General features: G+C 40.1%; 2 long non-coding RNA genes across 2 annotated transcripts; both read left to right on the top strand.

The window, feature by feature from the left end:
- The first annotated feature begins 1,700 nt into the window (after nucleotides 1-1,700).
- On the top strand, nucleotides 1,701-3,764 carry LOC140232213 (uncharacterized). The gene is made up of 3 exons (XR_011901474.1): nucleotides 1,701-1,758; nucleotides 2,593-2,702; nucleotides 3,631-3,764. It is a non-coding gene; the product is annotated as an uncharacterized lncRNA (long non-coding RNA).
- A 5,672-nt stretch (nucleotides 3,765-9,436) lies between these two features.
- Nucleotides 9,437-11,195, top strand: LOC140229474 (uncharacterized). Its single transcript, XR_011901308.1, has 2 exons — nucleotides 9,437-9,809; nucleotides 10,674-11,195. It is a non-coding gene; the product is annotated as an uncharacterized lncRNA (long non-coding RNA).
- Nucleotides 11,196-22,553: the final 11,358 nt, after the last annotated feature.

The raw sequence follows: 22,553 nt of genomic DNA, 5'->3' as shown, positions 1-22,553 counted from the left end.
CCGAGTTCAGCAACAAGAAAGGGGGAGGGGGAGAGGGATCATAAAATAAAGGTTCATACCAAAAGATTACCACGACGGAAGAGAGATTGGTACTACGCTGGGCAGTGAGAGTGTATTAAAAGAGCAGACGTGCAGACAAGAAAGAGTAAGGAGAGTGAAAACCCGCGCAGAGATGAAGAGGAAATGTAAGTGATGAACAGGCTGATGCGATGAATGAAAGCATCAACTTTGGGAACTATTTCTACATTATTATTCATAGTATAGATGGCCAGCAACAGTGTACCGCGGCAAGGACTCTCATTCATTACGCATTCATTACGGACGGCTTCCACTTCCTATGTTACATGAATGCAAATCCGTGTGTTTATCCCCTTCGATATTCGGACAGAGAACTGTTCTTTTTTTTCTTATCGTGTTCTCAAACAAGAACACGCCTTGTCACCACGGCGAGGCTGTAAGTGGCAACACTAAACCGTTTCCCAGACGTGTTCTCCACCCCTCCCTCCCCCCTCCCCCCCCCCCCCCCACCAACTCGCTCTTGTGAATGTACAGGGTACACTTACGGGCTGTCTCGTGGGTCAGCCTTGCTCTAATAATTTTACGGGATGTCTCGGGCAGCGCACACGAATGGCACCCGTCCGTGTATCAAGAAGAGCGAGCGCAGACGATCCTACCATAATAGCACATACACTTTCGAAGTTCAAATCATGTCCGCACAACCAGTGCATATCTCGTGAGGGAGTTCTGATGCCTTGAATCATGTTTGTATTTTTTGCACATCGTTTATTCTTGAATCTTATGCACACCTATCTTGTGACCCTCTCGTAGACGTTGCTTTACCATTTACCACCACCCACAACCCTTCAAAATCTTTGCTTTTCCCATGCTGATGGTATGGGGGAGTTCTACGAAACGGCGAGTAAGGCATAACAATTATTACGTAATATCTTGCACATACTCCCGGCGTTGACAAACGACACTGGCACTAGCGCGCGCTTTGACACGGCGATAAAAGGGCGATCGAATAAACAGATGTCTAGGAGCATAAACTGGATGAATGTTTGCATGATCGGCCGCGTAAGGCGGACTGATGGCTTTGCCACTGTGCGAAGGAGGAGAGACACTACACCCCTGATAGCGGCAAGTCCATGTTATGTTCATTCCCCATCTTGGTGGAATTTCTGTGCGACAAGTTATAGTTTACTAATTGGAGCACCCAGGATTTCAATTTCAGATAATCCAGTACTATAGTACTCATATTCGAAGACCGCGTTGATAGATGTTGATAGATGTGTGTGTGTGTGTGTGTGTGTGTGTGTGTGTGTGTGTGCGTGTGTAAATGCCTTCGATCGTGGACCTTCACCAGAATACACACCTTCAAATAGTGGACACCCAGGAATCGTGGACGTCCACGATTGGAACGCGTATTATTTTCGTCATTTACGTGGTCCAATGAGGGTGCTCTCTTAATATCTGGCAAATCTGACGAAGTCCACGTTAGAGGGTAACAACTAGGATCAGGTGTGTACGGATCGGATACACAGCTCTCCTATCATCGTGTGACAAATTCTCGAGGAATCGTTTGCGCATAGATGAATAACGCCCCCATTCGGCAGCACGTCGCGCCATCCGATTCGCTCGCGCGCGCGCTAGATACATACCGGTACGTACCCATATATAGAGCCCATGGCCCATTGATTAGTGCAGCGACCGGGCCAGGTACGGTGCCCAAAAGGTGTGAGAAATCTTCAGTTTCAGGTACGTTTCTAATCATTATTTTGAAATACAAGATATTCATTGTCTAGCCCAACATTTTGGGCTTATTTTGTGTGTGTTTTGGAGCTGAGAGAATTCAGCTTCATAACAAACTCGGTGTAGATATTCGCACAATCCGTCAATGAATTGCAAGATCTTTTGTACGCCAGTTTAGGTAGACGTTCTACCGTAACTATACACAGCCCAGTCGCTGTACGTAGGTACGTAGCACAGCGTAGTAACAGCGTCTTGTCGGGCTAGATCTCCCTACCGTAGATCTACATGCACCAGTTACCGATAGCTTCAAATATAATAAACGGCAAGATCCTAGAGGCTAGATTAAAATTGCTAAATTGCTCGACAAAAATATTAACTAGGTCAAAGGGTATCGCCGATGTAGCGATCCCAAAACTCGATGCCGCACAACATGACTCGACCTCTCTAGCAAGATCTACCAAAGGCACAACACAAATGCCTACTCAGCAGCCTAGCCCTAGTAGATGATAGTAAAACTGTAACTAACAATAACTGTAACCTGTGTTAAACAACTAAAGTTAGGACCTAGGGATAGGTCAAGGTGTCCATTTAAAATGGGACTCTGGGAGCATTTGAATAGGATTTGTAATACATGGAAAGGTCTCCTTTTTGCTCTAACTTAAGTCTATAATTGAAAGGTGGACAGTATAGGCCTATCATCAGTTTGCAGATTTTGACTTGCAGATTAATTTGAAACAAGTTAGTCTATTATGTATTCATTGGATATCAATGAATAACTGTCACATTAACTGTCACATTAAATAACTGCATGTAACATCACATCTGTTTTGCTTTGAACAGCATGTCTTCCAGGAGGAAAAGATTGTCTCCTGAAGCTGAAGCAGAGCACTTCTGCAGCCTGGGGCAAGACAAGAGTGGCTTTGAAAAACGACACATAGATGATGTGATTGGTAAGATAATCAACCTTTCTTTGAGTTGAAATAAGTGCTGCCAAGAACTGTAATGAAATATGGAATAAATTTTTACAAGTGTGTGTAGTATTATTCTCTTACAGATACAGAGAAAGGCCTAGTTACAGATACAGTTACAGTTTTAACTGCTTCTAGTTAAGTCTGTGTTTCAAATGGGAGACAGTGGATCAGGACATTTTGGGGAATTGGTATCTTTTAGAGGGTGAGGGCTGTTTGCCTTTATTATGGGTGTGGATCGCTAAATTTTCTGATAATCTCTGCCTTCATCAGTGACTTGGAATAAACTTGGAAAAGTTTGATTCAATGTGCCTTTCCCATCGGGCTCCTCAGGATGGCTCCCAGACCAAAAGATCTGCTATCAGATTCTTTTGGCCGAAAACCAGAATGGTCTCTCCCAGCTTTCCTTTCTTGTGGGGACCATGGATCAGTATACACAAAGTAGGATCCTCATCATTGGTAGCAATTACCTGATAACAGTGCAGTACTGTAAATAGATTCCATCAGCATTGGATTTGGTTAAGTTTGACTGGATGGAAATGATAAGCTTTAATTGGTTCTTGTCTTTTGTTTTAATCAGAGTTTCATTTGTAAATGGGCTACTATAGGCTAAAGTGAAGACACAACAAAAACTGTGTTTTAATGATCAGAAAAAAATGGCTGAGGGTGCAAGGCACGTGCTGACAAAAGAGCAATATTTTTTCTTGCATCTACTGTTACTACATGATTTCATAGTGAAAACACCAGCTGTTGGGCAACAGTGACCCCTCATGTACCTTTAGTAAATTTGTGCGTCATTTTGTTGAAAGACAAAAAATTGATAAAATACTTTTTGAGTTGCGTTACAAGTATGAAACAAGGGCTTTTTGATACTTTAACCCTCACAATCACAAACATTTGTATTTTCCAGGATATGGTCTTTTTACATCAAGGACTTTTGAAAAAGGCAGCTTTCTCCTGGAATATAGAGGCGAGGTCTCTTTAGTCTCTGATGACGAGGAGATGACCATTGAAAACTCTTATGTGTTCCACTTTAAACACAGTCAGACAGTGATGTAAATTACAGGTAGGCAAACAAAAAGTTCAGTTCTAATTTTCGGTCCCAAGGCTCTCCCTCTGGTCAACTAGCCAACTCTAAAATTTCTTGAAAGTGCTTACTAATATTCAGAAATTTTACACCTTTTAATTTTTCAGGTATTTTGTTATCAACTTATAAATACTTTTCAAAAAATTGAAAATGCTGAAACAGGAGATATTTCTGTCCCTTCATTTTTTTCAAAGGTCTGATAAATTTGAATGTCATCTTTTTGTGATGCACACAAACTTTGAGCAACATCTGCACATGTCCGTATTTGCAATATTGTTGACATGTACAAGCATTTTATGGTCAAATAGTGCTCTCTTGTGAAAATCATTTTTCTACATTCAAACATGTAAACTTTTGACCCACTGATTTTCCAGAAATATAGATAAAGTCAACCATTAAATATATAATCCAGTATAATATATGAAATATAAGCCATGAACATTAAGTAGACGTACAGTTTCTCTGATCTGATTAGAAATAAAAGTGCTTGAGCAAGAAAAGATGATGAACATTTGAGCAAAACTGTTTTTCTACCAAGTGTATATAAACTTTTGGCCCCAACTGTATATCGAAAAACAAGGTTAGGTTCCTTTTCTATAGGGCCTCGCCTGAACTACAACAGTACACCAAATCATTCATTGTAAAATATTTGTATCACCATGTATTGATCAGTTGATTGACTTTTTTTTTTTGAGGGGGGTATCTTCAGCCTTAGTTGGAGGGGGTTGGGGGCAGTTAGGGCCCCCAGCACCTCTTAGTTTGAAGCATATTGTGAGATACCAGTGCTAATTACTGTGTCAAATATGTACATGATTATATACAACGGTGGGGGGGGGGGGGGTGTCACATACAATTTTCCGACTTCTTGAGACTATGCCATGAAGACTTTTAGCTTGACAATACACACTCCTCGTGTTAACCTTCAAAAGTGGACCTGTGTATACTGTACCACTGTAAACATGAAATGTAGGTTTGACAGTACACAACTCTTTTTCTAAATCTGCAAAAGTGGGCCATGTTTATACAAACTACACTCCTGTGACAATTAATTCAACTTTAGGCTTAACAATGCATACCCCTTCTTTTTATGCAGAAGGCGAACCCCTGCGCATGTATAAATAAAGAAATATCGACTTTAGACTTGCTAGTACACCCCTCTCCATTATATGTGAATATAAGCGCATCCCTTTGCATACAGACTATGCAACCGTGGACAGTGGCAAAGGCAAGGGGGCATGAGGGTGGGTGCAGGCCCCCATTGAAAAATGACACCATCTCTTCCAGCCCCCAACTTGCATTTTGGAAATAGATTATTTTACAAATCTACATTCCTGGGGACACCAGTCGGTAGTCATAGCAAATTAATGTAACATGCAGTCAGTCCCCCCCCCCCCCCCTCACTTCAGCGTGAAGCCCACACAACCATAACCTGCAATAGTGGACCCTTTCTATGTAGAGACTGTGCAGTTAAAGGGCAAGTCCACCCCAACAAAAAGTTGTCTTTGAATACATAGAGGAAAATCCAACAAGTACAATACTGAAAATTTTATCAAAATTGGATGTAAAATAAAGAGAGTTATGACATTTTAAAGTTTCGCTTGATTTCACAAAACAGTTATTTGCACATGCTGGTAAGTATGCAAAATGAGAAAACCAATGAGGTCATCCACTCACTATTTCTTTTGTACAGTATTTTATTATGTGAAAAGTTACATACTTTAATTTTTCCTAATTGTAATGTTAAATAAGGTTTGATTTTTCCCGGAACATGTGTAATTGCCAGTGCTGCACCTATACATGATTCAATGAAGAGCTTCCTAATTGTTAAATCTGCAAAAAATGAAATATTCTGTATTTCATGTAATAAAATACAAAAGAAATAGCGAGTGTGTGAAATCATCAACTCTCTCATTTTCATATCACCCTTGTTGTGCATATTACTGTTTTGTAAAAATAAGCGAAACTTTAAAGGGGGTGTACAGTTCTGGTCGAGGTGAAGATTTAGCTTTTAATGTTTTGCAAGACATTCAAAAACCACTCTATGAGATGTCAAAGAGCATGCAGTTCTAAGGGGTATCAAAAAGTTTATTCGATGAAAATCGGTTTTGATATGGCTGACATATCCAAAAACAAGGTGAAACAAAGAGATCCTAATAAATTTTTGGCATGTCGCCTTTTATCATTAGCACTTTTTTGGATATCTCAGCCATTAGAAAACCAATTTTCATCGAATAAACGTTGAATCCTTCTTAAAATTGCATGCTCTTCCATATTTCATAAGAGACTTTTCATTATCTCACTTAAAAAATGTTCAAAACATGAATCCCTACCTCAACCAGTACTGTACGGTCCCTTTAAAATGTCATAACTTCCCTATTTTACATCCGATTTTTAAAGAAATTGTCAGTGTTATGCTTGTTGGATTTTTCTGTATTTAATCAAATCAACTTTTTGTTGGGGTGGACTTGCCCTTTAATAATTAGACTAGATACTCGGGTAGTACGCAACCCATTATACATGTATAGCCTGCAATAGTGGACTCTTTCCATAATTGTGCTATTAACACATATGCTTGATATTACACAACCCCTATTATATGGCCTGCAATAGTGGACCCTTTCCAAAGAGACTGGATGTGCTATTAACAATTAGGCCTGATAGTACAAAACCCTATACTATAAAACCTGCAATAGTGGACCCTTTTCATACAGACTGTACTATTCACGTTGGATAGTAAACAACCTTTATTACATAGCCTGCAATAGTGGACCCTTTCCATAGAGACTGCCACTGTGGACATTTAATTTTACGTCTGACTAGCAGCATGGCAAAGGAATTTTCTGTTAGGAGGAGAGGGGGGGGGTGGGTGTCACAGATGGCTTGCCGACTTGTTGGTTTTAGAAAGTGATATGATCATTTATTTATGGTGTTTTTTGTTTTTTTTTTGTATACTGTTTTAAGGGGCGAAACACCACCAGTCGGCAATCGCTAATGGAATTGTGGCCATTTTATTACCATTAGTGCTTCATTTGCTGTCGCTCCATTTTCCAACTGAGGCATCACTTGTCTCTCAGTGCTATGCTGCTGCATATACATGTATGTACATACAAAACATGCTGGCTACCATGCAGGTGTTACCATAATATCATGTATATGATACAAATGTACATATACATGTACATGTATATCTAACATCAAATGATTTGGGGTGGTATTGAGTTGGCCTTAAATCAGATGGGGGAAAACAGGGAAATTGTTGCTGACTTTTTAGGATCTGGGTAATTCCATAGTTTAGGGACACACTTTGTGACATTTTTGTATTCCCCCTTATGCAAGAAACCAATCTGTTATCTTGCTAGTAATATAACATGATCAAACATTTTGTACATTTAACAGTGAATTAGGCATCGCACAAGTTATTTTGCACGACAATTTTGTGCCATTTCCAAAATTGGTTTTATTCGTAAAGGAGACACAAAAAATGAGTGTGTCCCTAATTTATGGAAACATCCATCTGTTGTATGGCATGTGTAAAGGACTAGTAATTCTGCCATGCTTAGAGCTGGGCTTGGACAAAGAAAATGAATATGGATATTATCAGTATTGATTAGGCAAGCGATACATGTATGTGATACTTTCATGTAACAGTTCGCTTGTTCCCATGTTATACATTATGGACCATTTTTAATTTTCAGAGTTTTAAAATGTTGATTTTTTTGTCCCCGCCGAACGAGTTTGAGCAGGGGACTATGAAACGGGCTCCGTACGTGTGTGTGTCCGTGTGTCCGTCCGTCCGTCCATCTGTCTGTGCGTCCGTGTGTGATCAAAATCTTCAATTTGCTACATCTCTGTCATTTATGAGCCAATTTTGATTCTGTTTGCTTTATATGATAGCACTACATGGAAGCTTTGAAACATCTACACAGAATTTCAGTTGTGACCTTTGACCTTGACCTTTGACCTATATTGTACATTTTGATAAAAAAAATGCTACTCCTTCGCCATTTCTAACCCGATTTCGATTCCGTTTGCTTTATGTGATGGCACTAGTTGAGGCCTTCAAAACTTCTACACAGAATTTTGACCTTTGACCTTGATTTTTTTGACCTGTATTGTACATTATTGCTACAAAATGCTACTCCTTCGCCATTTCTAATCCGATTTCGATTCCGTTTGCTTTATGTGATGGCACTAGGTGAGGGCGTCAAAACTTGTACACGGAAGTTTGACCTTTGACTTCTTTGACCTTTCACCTTGATTTTTGACCTATATTGTACATTGGCTACAAAATGCTACTCCTTCGCCATTTCTTACCCGATTTCGATTCCCTTTGATTTATGTGATGGCACTAGGTGAAGGCTTCAAAACCCTTACACAGAATTTTGACCTTTGACTTCTTTGACCTTTGACCTTGATTTTTTGACCTGTATTGTACATTTTGCTACAAAATGCTACTCCTTCGCCATTTCTAATCCGATTTCGATTCCGTTTGCTTTATGTGATGGCACTAGTTGAGGGCTTCAAAACATGTACACAGAATTTTGACCTTTGACTTCTTTGACCTTTGACCTTGATTTTTTTAACCTGTATTGTATGTACATTTTGCTACAAAATGCTACTCCTTCGCCATTTCTAATCCGATTTCGATTCCGTTTGCTTTATGTGGTGGCACTAGGTGAGGGCGTCAAAACTTCTACACGGAATTTTGACCTTTGACTTCTTTGAGCTTTGACCTTGATATTTGACCTGTATTGTACATTTAGCTACAAAATGCTACATGTACTTCCGGCGGGGACATAAATTACGCACCGCGTAATTTCTACTTTTCCTTGTTTACAAAATGAAACTGTTCACCAACAGCCTGTTGCGTGTGTCCTTAAACTGCAAAGGGAGTATTGTTCAACATATGAGATGTATGTATTCAGAAAAGATAACATTCTTTCAATTGTGGCAATGGTACTAGAATAAATGCCTCCTGCTGATCCTCATTGAGAAAGCTACACATGATTATGCTGTTCTACCAGCCCCCATCTCCTTACATGAGGGTATTTTTACTAGGAAAAACCTCAATACTGCAGGGTTCTTCTATTTTCGAACCTTATACATGTATGTGCAGCCAAGTTGGCGCAAAAGATCTTTCCGTGCCTTTCATCACCTCAGGTTTGATTTTGGTTGGGCACGCTTTGTGGATTGGGTTGTCAGTCCCAGCTGGATCTCATGGGTTTTCCCCGAACATCTTTCTGGAGGTTCTAAAACTGTCATTTCTTTTATCATCATTTCTTTCAGTATCCTTTCACTTCGGGTTTTAGGCTACATAGTACAGTGATCATTAGTTCACTTTCTATGATCCTTGGCTCCATGCCAGAATGATATAACAATATTCCTGCATAAACATTTGTTTCTTTAATGTCATTGGAGGTGATAAGTGACTGTCCGATACCTCATCCTGCAAATGTTTTTAGCAGGTACTTTCGGTCGTAAAGTCCTAACATGACTGAGGGAATGTTATCTTGTCCATGACTTGGATTGGTGTCACCAATGGAATTGTTTGTGAACGTATGATAATTGTGTAATTTTTGCAACAGAAATTGTGTAGGAATTTCATCATTTATATCCTTTGTCAAGGTGATATAGATGCTGCTAAAACAGTAGGCACCAGCGAACGCCAGACAAAGAAGATGTGGAGTGATGCTGAGAAGGAAGCTGTCAACAGGCATCTGGGGATTTCCCTAGGAACACGAAAAATTCCTGGAAAAGAACCAATCACCTCAGCAATGAAAGCTGCTCCACAAATCTTCAAGGGTCGCACATGGAGAAATATCAAGGATTTCGTGAGGAACCAAATCAGGAAAAAAGATCCACTAGGGTTTCTTCAGAAATGTTAAATGAATGAGTTGTTCCAGTCAGGCATGTTACCACCATTCTGAGGTTCTCTGTATGTTTTTGGTTCAGCATTGCTGTAGGGGAAGCTGTGCTTGAATGTTGAACTGATGTGCTGGCAGGTACAGTCTGGCAATTTTCGTTGTCTTCAGTTCACAAAGTTCACAAATGAAGGCATTTGTTTGAAAGACAGTAACTTTTCCCTGTAATGCAAACCGTTATGCTGAGGGTTTAAAAAGTACCGGTATATTATATGATCCTGAGTACTTTGAAGTTGTGTAAAAGTTAGAGCTGTTGGCAAATAGAAGGCTTTTCTGCAGTGGCATGGGGGGGGGGGGAACAGTTCCTCTTGTGGGAACCTATTCCCTTTGTTGCCCTGTGTTGAATTTTAAGAAGAGGTATCTTTTCCCTGTTTGTAGTGTTGGGGGAAGGGCTGCCTTCAAGCCAAATCCAGTGTTAAAGTTAGAGGGGAAAAACCATGTACAAAGTTTGGTGCTTCCGACTTATTGTAAAATTTCCTAGTGAGGAAAGTGTGAAAAAGGAAATAGTCCTTGCTTGTCAGTGCACATTTTTAGACAAAATTTTAAGGCCTCTGCACCCAATCAAAATTACCTCTTAAACCCTAGAAATAGCGGAGCCCCCCCCCCCCCTCAACGGAAGAGGCTGTTTTGTAGTTTTGTAGTTGAATTCAACTCAACAAATAGCCAATTTCCCATTTGCACGTCTGATGACATGTTAACATGTTTGTTTAGTTATTCTTTTGTGATGGTGATGTTCTGAGTGACTGATCATGAAACATGTAAATGTGCACATCCTAAAATAGTATGTTGAATTTCTGTGATCTTTTTACAGCATCAACTTCTTTGATTTGTAGACAAGTACTGGTAACTTCTGATCAAAATTTGGAAAGAAAGCCCTCTGCATTTTTGGTTCTACATGACTTGCAGGGGCAGTTGTGCTTGAATGCATAAGTAGTGGACTGACAGGTACAGTCTGGCAATTTTTTGTTGTCTGCAGTTACATGCAGATGAGTCAACCATTTCAAAACGTTTGTGATTCCCTGCCAAAGTGAATGTGCCCATAATTCTCTACCAATTTCAGCCAGTACTTCTGCAATTCATAGACAAGATTTCAAAGGTGTAGTTGAAAATATAAAGCAGTGCAAATGCCTTTTTACAGGCCATTCATAATTTTCAATGATTTACAATTTTGATATTGTTTTCCAAAGTTTTTTGACCCACCCACCTACCCCTAATTTTGATTGAAAAAGCTGATTTGTTTTTCATTTTTCACCCGTTGGTTTGAAAGTGAAACCAATTTCAATTTTCAAATTTTTGGTTTGACACACACCCACAATTTTTTGAAAAAAAATCGAAAATTTGAAACATTGTGAATTATGAATGGCCCCTAAATTTTGATATCATTTTTAAAGTGTTCTCTTCATATCTTATGTAAATTTTATGATGATGTAGATACAGGATGGGATTATATATATATATATTTTTTTTTTTGTTTCAAAAACTGTTCATGTTCTACCCACAAATATGTGTAAAGGTTGTCCTTTTGCAAGTTATGAGTAATTGAGACACATTTTTGCTCTAATGCAAACCTTTATGCTGAGAGTTTAAAAAGCATATTATATGTACTTTGAGGTTGTGAAAAAGTTTGAGCTGTTGGCAAATGGAAAGCTTTTTTTTTTTTTTTTTTTTTTTTTTTTGCAGTGGCACGGGGGGCAGCTCCCCCGTGGGAATCCTTCCCTGTGTTGTTGCTCTCTGTGGAATTTTGGGATTTTTAGAAGAGGCATCTTTTCCCTGTTTGTAGTGTAGGGGGGAAGGGCTGCCTTCAAGCCAACTCCAGTGTTAAATTTAGAGGGGAAAAAAAAACATGTACAAAGTTTAGGGCTTCTGACTTGTAAAAAATTCCTAGTGACATAAGGGTAAAGAGGAAAAAGTTCTTGCTTGTCAGTGCACACTTTTAAACCAAATTTTAAGACTCCTGCAGCCAATCAAAATTGCCTCTAAAACCTTAAAAATAGCTGAGCACCCCCCCCCCCCTTCCCCCAAAGAGGCTGATTTGTAGTTGAATTCAACTCCTGGAAAGTTTCCATTTGCACTTCTGACGACATGTAATTATGTTCAGTTATTCTTTTGGGATGGTGCTGTCCTGAGTTTGTATGTTTTTCTTAGAATTCAAAAAGGCTAAAGCCATATGTTTCCTGCCCCAAATGAAGAGTTTTCTTTTTACAACCTTTGTGGAATTGAAGTGAAGAATTCCTTTTTCGTTACAGTTGATGTGTTATAAAAAGTTTTGAGTTGAAGATTTATCAATACGTTGATGTTTTATATTGCTATAAAAGTTCACTAAGGAAAGCAGAAGTGTACCTTCAAATCACTCTGCTAAAATCACAAGATTCAGTTAAGTGATCGAGCATTGATTTATAGAATTTCAACCCGGATTTCATTTAAGTCAAATTTATAAGTGCTTAATCCGGTTTACATTTTAGAAAATGGGTTGGTTGCAGACCCCAATTTTGCCACGGTTTTTTCAATAGCAGACCTAAGATGATGTTATTCTTTGTTTGCATGTGTGTGTCCATCTAGGAGCTTGGTGCATTTTTTTTTTCGGTCACCACAGGTCTAAGTCCAACTGGGGTCACTCATGAGGTTCAATTGGGGTCACTCATCACGTGCCACCTCCTGAGTATTTTTCATCGCCAAAAAAGTTAGTTTTTGTAGATTCATTTATTTCTTCACTAATGTCAGTCAGGCACAGGCGCAGAAAACTGCGCCTGTCGAAAAGCGCCGATTTCTGCTATCATGAATATTATAATGACAATACCCATCATGCCACGCGATGCTCGTAGTGTAAAAGGCATGGAGAAAATTTAGGTGATGAAGACACCTAATCGATATTAATTTCGTACGAAAATTCTAACCTTGACACTTTTCTGATATTTCCTCTGTAGTAAGCCAAATACCTAATCTTGCATAACAATCATTTCTAGGGGAATACAACCTTGACATCTGGCGTAATTCTGGTCAGAATACATAATTAGGTAAATGTTTTTTGAATGACCACCGGTTTGCCCTCTTTTTAGCCTTGTGCAACAGGTGTTGGCTAGTGTAACAGAAATGTACTCCTTCCTATCAGACCTTCCTCTCTCCCTTCTCTCTCATCTTCTCTCGTGGCTTCTTTCCCTTTCTCTCCCCCAGCACAGCCACCTTCCATCTCTCAACGCATCATCTCTTTCCCCCTCTCTCTTCTCTGTGGTACTCTCCCCGGCAGGTTGGGTTCCGAGACCTTATCTCTGTTGAGTAAACATAGGGCAGCAGTTTAAAACAAGGAAAGTGTTGTGAAAGTGCGGCCAGGCTGGGGCCTACCTCGTACCTCCCTGGTCTTGAACTGACCATGGGCAAAGCACAGAGGCAGGGGCTATGCGATAGGTATTGCAGTTTTAGATTAGATTCCAGAGAGACAGAGTTATACAAGAGGGAGCACATAGTTAAACATGAGTTATCAGAGTTAATTGCAGATGATTCTGCAAAGGAAGCAGAACAGGCGTAACACCGTAACAGCAAGGTAATCCCAATGACTCCTACTTCATTCTCAATCTCACTAGCCTATTTCTTGATTTATAAATGAGCTATGGTCAGTGAGGAGAGACCTATATAGCGCATGGTGTTTGTTGGTGAGAGCGTGTGGCTCTGGATGTGTCTGATGCATACTGTATTTCGATATAATTATGGTGATACAGTGCAGTATACACATACATACTATCGTGTTTTGGCAATTTGTCTTGCATACAGTACTTAGTGCACTGCAAATCAGTAAAAAGCAGTAACGGGCGCCTGGTACACAGACGATATCAATGGAACCGACTGTTCGCGGAAACTACGAGAATCGATTGTAGCGGGCACACTTGCTCGGCGCTCGGGCGGATAACCCCAAAGTAGCAGTTTTCTGCGCCTGGCGGGAGGCGCAGTTTTCTGCGCCTGTGCCTGACTGAATGTAGATACATGTGTGCAAGAAAATGCCATCTTGATAATGGTTGATTACTTTCAAAATAATGGTAAGGTTATTACATTTTAGAAAACAGACCAATTGGTTCATGCATGACCTAATTGATACCACAGATATATAGCAATAAATAAATCAAACAATGCTTTGAGATCATAAAGTCAGTTGTGTTTTGTGTGATTGTATTTGGCATACCTGGTTTGAAAATTAATTTGTCCTCCAAATCAGCTGTACCTTTATTACAAAATGAATGAAACAGTATATTTGACTATGCCACCGTGTGCATTAATTAGTTAAGCCTTTTGTGCCTCTCGTTTGAGTCAGTGGATGAGTTGTTTTATAAGTCTTTACCTACCTGTAAGACTTGTTTGACTTTACAGGCATGAAGATATGTATGCATACATAGAAAACCAGAATTTGGACCTCTGTTGACTGCCAATGTGGACATTTGACAGTACACGCTTCCTTCTTTTAAGATCCGCAAAAGTGGACAGTTTAACCCCTTCTCTCCAAATCTGCAAAAATTCGACCCCTACATATACAGACTATGGCTCCGTGGACAAAGACTTGACAATAAAACCTACAAAAGTGGACCCCTGTATATACAGATTATGCCACCGTGGGCTACAAAACCTATGATTGCAAAACATGTAATATAGTGGACCCCTACAGACCTTATTTATGGCCGGCCATATTTAAGATTGAAAGTGAGGCTAACTCCTCATTTTGGGGGAGTGGAAAGATGAAATCAAAGCAACAAATTTAATGACATGACATATTGATATTTTTCAACTCTAATCAATACTTGTATCTTCAAAATTGGAATCAATATACCTTGTTGTTTGTAGCCAAATTAGTTTGGTGCACAGTTTACAATTATAAAAAGGTAGTTCGATCAAATGTGGCTTCCCCCTGAATATTGCCTGTACATAGAGAATATTCCACTGTGGTGTTATACTGCACAATTTGGTTAACATAAAATTGAATTTATACACTATTCCACTGTAGACATTAACTTTCAGCTTGACAATACATATCTCTTGATATAAAACCTGCAAAAAGAACCCTCTTGTATTTCCAGACTATGCTACCGTGGACTTTATGCTTAATTGGCAGTACACACCCCTTGTTTACAAACCTGCAAAAGTGGACCCCTACAATATTATGACCGACTATACCACCGTGGATATTATTGGTTTAATAGCTTTGTTGATTTTTTTTTTTGCCAACATTGTCACCTACGCTAGCTCAATCGCATTCTCCTATATGACCACGTGACTAACTATGCTATGTACATTGGTTGACATCTTTGACTGTTTGCCAATATTGTCGCCTACGCTAACTTAATCGCATTCGAGTGAATTATAGGTAAATCTGCACTAAAATACTCCTGTATTTCCAGGCTATGCAAGCGTGGACGTTAGGCCTGGACGTAAACACCCCTTCTTTACATTCGGGTGAACCTGCAACAGTGGACCCCTGTATTTCCAGGCTATGATACCGTGGACGTTAGGTTTGGCAGTACACACCCCTTCTTTCCAAACCTCCAACAGTGGACCCCTGTATTTCCAGACTAAGTCACCGTGGACGTTACGCCTGGCAGTACTCACCTCTTCTTTCCAAACCTGCAACAGTGGACCTCTGTATTTCCAGACTATGTCACCGTGGACGTTAGGCCTGGCAAAACACACCCCTTCTTTACAAACCTGCAACAGTGGACTCCTGTATTTCCAGACTATGTCACCGTGGACGTTAGGCCTGGCAATGCTCACCTCTCCTTTACAAACTTGCAACAGCGGACCTCTGTATTTACAGACTTTGTCACCGTGGACGTTAAGCTTGGCAGTACACACTCTTCTTTACAAACCTGCAAAAGTGGATCCCTATATGACCGACTATACCACCGTGGACATTATTGTATATATTGTGCTCTTCCTTGCAACTAAAAGTTGGATTGATACATAAATAAAACATATTTCCATGAGATAAATAATCAACAACTATACAACTAATACAGTGTACATTCAAAATATCAGTACAAATAGGAAAGAGAAAAGAAAAGTAGAGAAGAAGAATGAGGAAAGAACTAGAAAAAGAAGAAGAAGGAAGAGAAGAAGAAGAAGAGGAATAAGATAAGAGAAGAACAAGATGAAGGAAAGAAATAAAGATAAAAAAATCAAAGATGTTAAACCAATAATGCTCACGGTGGTAAGTTCAGACTTTTTTTGCCAACATTGTCGCCTACGTTTGTTTAATCGCATTCGGGTGAATTATGCATAAACCTGCACAAGTGGACTCCTGTATTTCCATGCTATGATACCGTGGACGTTAGGTTTGGCAGTACACACCCCTTCTTTCCAAACCTGCAAAAGTGGACCCCTGTATTTCCAGACTATGTCACCGTGGACATGAGGCCTGGCAATACCCACCCCTTCTTTCCAAACCTGCAACAGTGGACCCTCGTATTTCCAGACTATGTCACCGTGGACTTTAGGCATGGCAATACACACCCCTTCTTTACAAACCTGCAACAGTGGACCCCTGTATTTCCAGACTATGTCACCGTGGACGTTAGGCCTGGCAATACACACCCCTTCTTTACAAACCTGCAAAAGTGGACTCCTGTATTTCCAGAATATGTCACCGTGGACGTTAGGTTTGGCAGTACACACCCCTTCTTTCCAAACCTGCAACAGTGGACCCTGTATTTCCAGACTATGTCACCGTGGACGTTAGGCATGGCAATACACACCCCTTCAATCCAAACCTGCAGCAGTGGACCCCTGTATTTCCAGACTATGTCACCGTGGACGTTAGGCCTGGCAATACACACCCCTTCTTTACAAACCTGCAACAGTGGACCCCTGTATTTCCAGACTATGTCACCGTGGACGTTAGGCCTGGCAATACACACCCCTTCTTTACAAACCTGCAAAAGTGGACTCCTGTATTTCCAGACTATGTCACCGTGGCAGTACACACCCCTTCTTTCCAAACCTGCAACAGTGGACCCCTGTATTTCCAGACTATGTCATCGTGGACGTTAGGCCTGGCAATACGCACCCCTTCTTTACAAACCTGCAACAGTGGACTCCTGTATTTCCAGACTATGTCACGGTGGACCTTAGGCATGGCAATACACACCCCTTCTTTCCAAACCTCCAACAGTGGACCCCTGTATTTCCAGACTATGTCACCGTGGACGTTAGGCCTGGCAAAACACACCCCTTCTTTCCAAACCTGCAACAGTGGACCCCTGTATTTCCAGACTATGTCACCGTGGACGTTAGGCCTGGCAATACACGCCCCTTCTTTCCAAACCTGCAACAGTGGACCCCTGTATTTCCAGACTATGTCACCGTGGACGTTAGGCCTGGCAATACACGCCCCTTCTTTACAAACCTGCAACAGTGGACCCCTGTATTTCCAGACTATGTCACCGCGGACGTTATGCCTGGCAATACACCTTCTTTACAAACCTGCAACAGTGGACTCCTGTATTTCCAGACTATGTCACCGTGGACGTTAGGTTTGGCAGTACACACCCTTCCTTACCAAACCTGCAACAGTGGACCCCTATATGACTGACTATACCACCGTGGACATTATTGGCTTAACATTTTTTTTTCCCCAACATTGTCGCCTATGCTTGTTTAATCGCATTCGGGTGAACCTGCAACAGTGGACCCCTGTATTTCTAGCACCGTGGACGTATACAGTGCCCTATTATAGTAACTATTATCATTATCATTATTATAATTATTATTATTGTTATTATTATTATTATTATTATTATTATTATTATTGTATTACTATTGGTTTAACATCTATTACTGTTTGCCATCATAGTCGCGTACGCAAACTTAAATGACATTCGTCTGAATTATGCATAATTGCCTGCATTTTCAAAATATGTCCACTTAAGTATGGTTAGGAGTCAGGGTCCATATTTGCATGTGATGGCTAAGGGTATGGGTATACGTCCACAGTTTGGATGTGGAAAACAGATCTGTCTAGAAGGCCCGCAGAGTTTCTTTCTTAGTGTTTTCGTAATAGTCATACCAGTTGTAACTATAATCTAGCATCTGGTCCGCATGCGCCATTGAATAATGGTGTCCACGATTGTAGGGTTAGAGATGCATGTCCACGTTTGAAGGCATATACAAGTATGTGTGTGTGTGTGTGTGTGTTTGGGCTTTTGCCGGTTTCAGACTGAATATGTTGGGTGGCGAAGTTCACGGTTAGGTATTTCGTGCGTTGTCGGGTCCTATTTTAGTTGTTTTTTTTTTTTTTTTCATATTGAAATTAAAAAAGCTCGTTAATGCCCCTATTTTGGCATTTTAATTGCCAGCCAGTCACACGAGACAATGTTATGGAGTCTGGCTAGAAGTAGAATTGAGACCATTGAGGAAGAGAAAGAGAGGGAGGGAGACAAGAGAGAAAGAAAAAAATCAATAACAACAACAACAACAATCAAACCAGTGTTCAAGTTCTGTCCATATTATTACGTTCTGGAACGCTGTTGTGATAAAAAGGGAACAAAAATGAGCCTCAAACATGATAAAAATCTGTTTGATACCCGTCTGAATGAATGATGATGATTTACGCTGGACTCAATAATCGACAATCTAGGGCAAGAATATGGCACAATTATCCGCGACGACTGAATATGAGGTGAAGTGAACCCGTAAATTGCAGGGAACATTTTTTGTACACGTGTGGGCATTGATTGATGGGGTGTTGCGACTGCAGTGTCGGTCTGAATACAGGAGTTGTCTGCAAGGAACCAACGGTGAGCGCGAACCTTGTACGTGACATAATTATCGCCTATAGTTCGTCTGCCGGGTTACTGAAAACAGAGTCGCAAAAATCGTCAATCACGCGTGAGCGAAAAGAAGAAGGAAAGACAAGCAAGAACACAAACACAAACAAAATCACATGACTTTTCTGACATTGCCAAAATAACACTGGCGGGACAAGATCTGCATTAAATTCGTAAAGGTTTGAAGTAGGGCCAAATCTCGAATTTTTCAGAACTAGTATTAGCGCCGAGGTTGAACCTGGAGCTCTGTGTAAACTCCTCGTGAACATCTCGAAGAAAAAGCATATTTCCATTTCAACCTACTTACTGACATCTTGCATGGTAACTGAACATCAACGCTAACTTTCTCGTTGTTAGATAAGTTGTGCCAGCACATTTTTCACGTTAAAGGGATGGTATAGTTTTGGTTGAGACCTAACTTCAGATTTCTAATATTTCTTGGGGATATAATGAGAAACCTCTTATGAAATGTGAAAGAGGATGTATTAAATTCCAAGAGGAATTCAACATTTTTAAAAATGAAAATTGGTTTTTGAAATGGCTAAGATATCTAAAATGGAGGAATCCTATTAAAAAAAGGGGGACACACCTTTTATTACGATCGCTTTGTTTTGCTTTGTTTTTGGATGTCCCAGCCAATCCAAAACCGATTTTCATCAAATAAACTTTGAATTCCTCGTAGAATGGTATGCTATGTACTATTTCGTAAGGTGTTCTTGGTATTAAAATGGTAATTCGCAAAAAGTTTAGGCCCTGTAGCCCAATCTTCATCTCCACCAATCTAACTATTCCACCCCTTTAACCTTAAGATCCTAGGCAAATGCAAGACTACTCTTCAAATATACAAATAAATACAAATGAAAATAAGCCTACAAAAAGAATCAATCACTTAAAATCATAATAACACAATGATAATAGTATTATCATCGTCATCTTCATCGTCATCGTCATAATCATCATCATCATCATCATCATCATCACCCGTCGTCATCTTCATCGTAGTCTTCATCTTCCTCGTCGTCATCGTCGTCATCATCATCATCATCATCAACAACGTCGTCGTCGTCGTCGTCGTCCAGGATTGAAATTCAAGATAAACTGTTTGAAAGAATGTCTTGTCCCTGTAGTCTGAATTGAGTTTTTTTTTTAATCGAATTGATTTTGTAATTGTTCCATTTTCTTGGATATCCGTTACAATAAATGATTGCCAGGAAATTGTGCTCAAGACTATGTTAGTGATTGTGTGAGTCTCACACAAAGTAGTCAGACTCCCCATCATAACAACCGACGTTTCATTGTCGCTACTAACCTTTAATTTAAAATGCCTACCTCACAAGTCACTGTTTACATGAATTGGGTGTACTCTAACATGGTATAAACTCTGTAAGGAACTACACTCCCCCTGAAAGCAGCGGGGTTAACTTCTCGCCATGGTTAAATGGTATAAAAAATACGATTATCTTATGAAAATGTGGTAAGCGTTCGTGTTTAGTTGAATGTGGACAGGGCTTGCGCAGGACATTGAATTTTTCCCCCTTTGCTGAGATAAGAAATTTGTCAGAAAATTAAAGTAGAGCCTGAAGGTCAGACCATTGTGACACACAAATGTGCTCGACACTACAGAAGAATGGTCCTGAGCCCCCGAAGCATATTGAGGTGAGAGAGGAGGTTCTTGCTGCTAATGCACCCAGCATGTTAATGTGCAAACTTCAGGCCACACACGACCAACCCCTATCTGGAAATCGTTGAGATCGCTTTTATTTTCTCGTTTTTTCTACTACATTTTAAATATGCTACCCCTCAGCTCCTACGCCACCTCGAGCATCATGCGTTAGGCTTATCCAAAGAAAGAGAGATGACATACAATGCTTTGATAACAAATAAACTGAACCCCCCCCCCACACACACACACACTCTCTCTCGCACACACACACACACAAAGCATACAGACAAAAAATGAAAATGGCTCTCTAAGGCTATTTTTGACAAGGGGTTGTTCCTAGATAAAAGCATCTGAATGTGATCGCCCAAAGGCTTCATACTACAGTAGTCTCCTTGAAAGTATTTGAAAAAAAAAATGTCAGAAGATGAAAGGAACGCGGGACTTCCTGGGAAAATCGGATTACGGTTGGCGTTTTTTGCTTATACAGAAACTGAAAAGGGCCGTGATACCTTCTGTTTATGTAGGGTTGAGTACTTGTTATCGATGCTAATTGATTTGCCTGAAGTGGCCGAGCTTACAATGAGCAGGCATCGGCTATGCGAAGTTTTTTTATAATAAAGTATTTCATATCAGCAACTCGACCAATCGCCACGGTTCTCCACACATTCCTGTATACGCAAGATGGATTGCTCCGATCAATGTAAGAACCTTTATGCGCTGTATACATACCGATAAAATTGTTTAGTAAGTGTCTTTTTATACTTAATCCATCCGTTTTTTCGATAGCCTAATCAAATTGAGCTGATCGCCTGAAATACAATGTTTAACAATGGCTCCAGTTAAAAAAAAACCCAAAACCAAAATGAAAACAATAAATACTGGTAGTGCCTTAAAAACAGTGCCTGTCATTTACCCCCTAATTCGTAATTTTATCATGTGGATCTAGTGAATGTAGATATAGAGTGTAACATATCATTGAAGTTGAGAAAATTTGACATTAATATATAAAACGTTCTCATATCTTAAAGTGGTGGTTAAATCAATATATTTTCATCGCTGGATAAGAAGACACTAATTTTCATGGTGTCACATTTGAACAACGATGTAAAGGAAATATCAAGAGAATTCAACATAATCTTTTTCTGTTTTTCATAAGAAGAGCTCTAAATTTGCCTCTTTCAGAAGGCAGGGGAATAATGTTACCCTCAATTTCATTGTGTCAGCAACAAGTTGATAGTGATACTTTGTGAAATTTTTTCTGTATTTTCTTTATATCGCCGTCTGACTGTGACACTTTGTCATCATAAGTTGGTCTCCAAATCTTTATGTCCAGCAATGGCGGCACCAAGTCCTTGAATATAATTATGCATTGAACATGTCTTTGGAACGGATAGTGTCATTTTCCTCAAACGTCACTGATGCGTTCTACTAATGCTGTCGCATTCGTTCTATCCACAGTTTGTTGTTCATTTCCCATTTTGGGTTGGATTATTTGCATGAAGCTTCTGACCTAAAAGTCCCTCTTCCACCTCCCTGATCAGAGTATTCTGTCGTGCTCCTATCGCTTTCTCCATTCTCCCTCGTCTCTACCAACCACGCCCCCCCCCCCCTCCCCGCAATGCACACTGCAGTATCCTACACTTGGACCTGGGAGGTGATCCCACCTCCCTGCTTGGACCATGGAGCTGCTCCATGCTAGGACTGAACCTACAAGGAGATGGTGAAAAAAAAAAGTTGTCTCAGTGATTTAGTTGTAGATGTAACGCGACAGTTGGATCATGATAAGCAAAGTTTTGAATGACACTTTGTAACAACACATTTTGTTTTTGTTTTGTTTTGCTTTGTTTGTCTGTTTTTTTCTTTTTTACTCAATTTCATTGGGTTAACCACCATTCATGTCGGATGAGATAGGCTTTATCTCCTCTTTGTCTTTCTGTTAGCGACAGTAATTCGTCCCTACAAAGAATGACTGCAACAAGCCAGCAGAGGCGAAAACACCCTCGTTAGTGCTGTTTCAGGGATTTATGTCCAAATCGATTACGTGGAAGATGCTCACAATCTTGCTGTCATGGCCGTTTTGTGGGTCCTTATACTGAAACAGGCGTTCTTTTCGAACATATCAGAATGAACGGACGAGGGAACAGTTGCTCAGCAATCCTGCCAGACGACTGCATGTTGCCATGGTGACGATAAGTGTTTTTTTTTTCTTCACCGAGATAACTGGCAGAGAACCAAAATCCCAAACAGTGGTTTTATGATGACGAATACTGAAATCGCTTGTGGGGTGTTTTGTTAAGACCATCAAAATGAACTCATCGTGTGTCTTTTCTCATAAACCTATCGTAGTTTGAAGACACCTAAAAG

Source organism: Diadema setosum, chromosome 1 (assembly GCF_964275005.1).
Source record: "Diadema setosum chromosome 1, eeDiaSeto1, whole genome shotgun sequence".
Lineage (NCBI taxonomy): Eukaryota > Metazoa > Echinodermata > Echinoidea > Diadematoida > Diadematidae > Diadema > Diadema setosum.
Note: the sequence above shows the minus strand (reverse complement) of the source record. Positions and strands in the feature narration are given on the sequence as shown.